Source organism: Bombus vancouverensis, chromosome 2 (assembly GCF_051014615.1).
Source record: "Bombus vancouverensis nearcticus chromosome 2, iyBomVanc1_principal, whole genome shotgun sequence".
In the NCBI taxonomy this organism is placed as follows: domain Eukaryota; kingdom Metazoa; phylum Arthropoda; class Insecta; order Hymenoptera; family Apidae; genus Bombus; species Bombus vancouverensis.
Genome location: NC_134912.1, coordinates 19,508,074 through 19,512,425, shown reverse-complemented (window position 1 = coordinate 19,512,425; position 4,352 = coordinate 19,508,074).

Here is a 4,352-nt window from a genome sequence, read left to right as displayed (position 1 = left end):
CTCTCCTTCCTCTCTTGTTTGTTCGCTTAGACCTCTTTCTTCGTTCCGCTTTGTTCCGCTCCCTTTCTACCTGTCTGCTCTCCTGATACACCGCCAACCGCTCAGTTAACCACCTACATATCCTTGCACGCGTTCGACAAGAACGCTCAGTAGGATAGAGACACAATGGTGCGCGTTGTTTGTTCCTTGGGATAGATGGGACGACCGGCTGAACCGATTGCGAAACTCGAAGGGTACGGTTGTCGCGATGGAATTTTTTCCTCGTTCCTCTTTGTTGATTCATGCCTCGGATTTTTTACGTTGCCACGATCATTGTAATATACATATTACATACAGGGTGTAGCGAATGTAGAATGGTAGGAATTTGCTAATGGTGAGAAAGCGCTACGAAGATATTTCCGTGGATGTGGTTAGAATTCACTGTTGCTTTCGGGTTGCTGAAGATTGCACGACTCGCTTGGAACGTCTACTTCGTGCTTTGTTGCATAGTACGACGGGTCTTAGTAATTTACAAAATATCAGAAATTGTTGGCGTGACTATGAAAGTTGAAGTATGTATGCCGCGTTTAAGAAATTTTAAATATAGAATTGTCGGAATTAAAAAAGGAATTTGTAATACTTGTATCTTTAATACGTTTCTTATTTTCCGATCTATACATTTGTGATAAATTTACGATAAATTTTAAAGAAACGTATAAGCGTTGAAATACTTTTAAACGCTAGTGTACCTTTCTTATTCCCGTGTAGAAATCCTACATCGCGTGCAATCGACGCCGCATCGAGGCTATCGTGTCTAAACCTTTGTTGGCTCGAAACTCATCTACGCAATCTTGTTATTTCAACCGTCCAATAAATCAACAATTTCCTCCAACTCCAATTTCCTCGAAAAGCAAAAATCGAAGCAGAGGGAAAGAGAATCGAACGATCGGGTTTCGCGAGCGTTTATTGCATCGTTGCCGAGTCGCGAATCGATTTCGAGATCCGCAGAACGCGGAGACCAGGAGTTTCTCTATTTACAAGCAATAAATGTTAAAGGCGTGCGTGCAAAAGGTGTCACGCGGGACGAATGTAGGTCGTGAGTCACGCGTTCCTGTGGAACCATGGCAGCGCGACCGAACTCGTGTACGCTAGAAAATTACGGGTGCGAGGAAAAGCGAGCGATCCGGCCGCGACATCGTGCAACCGACGTGTGTCATCCCGATCGATTTTTGTATCTGGATAATAAAGGAACTGAAAGTAATAAGATGGACGCGTGTGTTGGCGGCGTCGCGTTTACACGCGCAATTACGCCGCCGTAATGAATAGATGCCTGATAATGTGGCGCACATAGGAGACAATGCCCGTGGCGCTGCTCGTAATTACCAGTGATTTAATGTCGAGCACGCTGGGCCATTGTCTAGCTTTCAATCTCTTACCTGTTAATCTCTTTTACCTGCTTCTACGTCCGCGTACCTGTGTATGGTTGGAGAAGGAAATGTTTTGCAACTTTTTTTGGTTCTGAGTTTGTGTTGTGTGCTTCTTTGCGATTTTTTCTAGCTATTAGATTTATGAGCAGAATTAAGTTATTTTTTAATTTTCCGTAGGAAATGTTCGGAAGTACGTTTTTCGACCAAAAATAAGACGACAAGTATTGAAAATAATATCGTACATATTATTTTCTGATCGTGATACAGCATATTCGTATTTATCCGGAATATTTTGTTTAGGGAGTGGATTCTTCAAATGACAAAAATTAAGCACGTATTAATTAATTGCGAGCAAAGCTCCATACATATGTAAGATCGTGCATTTTTTAAATCGAGTACTGAATACGGTTGAAGTTCTTTTAATTAATTTTCGATTTTGTATTTGTAAATACCTGTTTATTTCTCTTTAATCGACGGAATTTCTTAATTAATTATACAGTCACGTTTGGGAATATTACATACATACATTACTTCCATAATATATGGAAGATTAAAACGATGATTTATACTGCAAAAATATCACGATATGACATTGAGATTCTTACAAAGAGAAATATGAAATCATCGTTACCAAAATTGGAAGATCTGGATGAAAACAACTTCAACAACTTTAGCATTTTTCGTTTTCGCATTCGAAGCGATACGATATCTCTGTTATTAAAGTTTCTGTGAAAAGAGCAACGGATTATCGACAGAAAATAGTTTATTAAGTAGAAAAGATTGTTAAATCGTTTTTTCTCGATGCAAACGTTGCCTGATTGCAATCAAACTTTTATTTCATTGATCAAACATTTTCCGCGAACTTGATTTAAATTAGCCCGCAGTATTGTACATTCGCCTGTCTCTCGATGAAATTGAAATCGGAGATTAGAGACAAACTGCTTGAAACTGCCGTGATTCATGGCCGTCCTTGCGAAATTGGTTCTGACGTTAAACTGCGGAATTCAATTTCATTTCTGTCTATTAGGGAATTTTCTGCTGTTATACTGATCAATGTAAATGTAATTCGCAAATATGTGTAATATTTCTTGGGTATTTTTACTAGAAATTTTCAAAAGATTCCAGATTAAATCATCGAATAATTGAATTCCTCTTAAATAATACAAACGCAACCTTGTGCTAGTTTAATACGTGAAAATAATTTAGCAAACAAACTCCAACGTAAAAAGAGCACAAAATTTCCTCCATCTAAAAACTAATACGAGTAAAAAGATTTCAGTTGTCAAAAACTTGCCATAAAAGTAAACTTTCAAGTATCGAAGAATCGTCTACCATTTCAACGCAAAAAGCAATGTAAATGATCCCGGTAGAATCTAATCAGGACTTAAATTACGACCGAAAAGAGTTCAATCACCCTGAAGATTACAAACACGCCACCTGTTAAAGAACCATTCTCATTCATTTCTAACGATCCTGCACTAGCGCGCGTTGAAATTTAACGCGACTCCTCGTGGCCACGTCCTCGGTCATTCGATGTAATACTCGAATTGATACGTTACAAAAAGCGGATTAGAAAAACGAGCAGAACGACGAGCCACGACGGGTCGCGCGCACCCGTCCCATTTGTCAGGATGAATTATTCACCGTGAGAAAAATAATCCAACGCCCGGGCATCCGGCATCCACGGAACAAAGGGTTGTGAAACGACGTTCTGCTTTTCTTCTATCCCTACTGGGCCTCTCTATATCCTCGTTGTCCCTGTGACTCTCCGCCCAGCCCGTTTCTTCGTCTCCGTCTCCTCCTATTCCATACGAGCGAGATGATTTCTTGCGAGCTAGCTCATGCATAAAGGGAGACAGAATCGTTGGATATCTTGCGGTAAAGATAACATCTGCGGGAGTCGCGAGAGATTTGCGGTAGACAGTGGCTCCAGCCTCCAACTGCCTACGCATCTTCCAGCTGCACCGGCTGGTCCACCTGCATTGCAGCATTGCACTGGTTCAATGTCGGTGCAACGTTGACCGCGTATAACGATCGGAATGTTGCTCGTCGAAAATTGGTGTCCAACGAGCTGTGTACGTACGAGCTTTTCACGAACGACCAAAAATATTGCAACGTGATGTGTGAAGCTCGTAATATCGTTGAATCTCACGACGATATCTCACGATCGGAGGAAAGATTGGAGCTACAGAGGGGAAAAATAATTGGGTGTTTGATAACGAAATTTCTTTTTAAGGTTTCAGGCTGTTAGGGTTGATTGATATGGTGTGAGGGGTTAGGTTTAGCGGGAAGATAGAACGAGGCTTTTTAATATCGTTTCACAGATAATGTGTTCCTGGAAGTATTAGGTCAAGAAGTTTTCAGACGAGTTGGAACTTTCTTAATTGTAAACCTATTAAGTCAATCTTGTTTAAGTTGCTCTCTGAGTTTTATCCTTATTGGCGGGGCTAGAGGTCAAATAAAGTGGTTAAAAGTGTTACGATATCAGGAGTCTCGAGTGATTTCTTACGTGGATAGTTGTGCTTAGGGGAGATAAACGTTGTTAAGAGCTCGAAGAAAAATCTCGTATTTAACCAACTTTACGCGAACTTCACGCGAATTATTATGAGAGTTCCTTTCATAAAATTTTTTTATTTTTAATTTGCAGCTTCGTAACCAAGCAGATATAGATATATAAGTTGTACGATCTCAGAAAGATATAAATTGCACAATTTTACGAAGTTCGAAGAAATTTAAATACTTCTAACGCTATAATATTCCATCTTCTTAGCACTGTGAAAACTTTTCGTGCCTCTGACTCGTGTAACTCTCTCCCTCTAACTTTACACAATATTTATTACTTAAATCTTTTAATCTTAATAACGTTGCACTTACCCAATTTCACGTATTATTCTATTGCCTGGTTCTTAATGCTTTGATACATCAATTCGGTTCTTAAACCGCTAT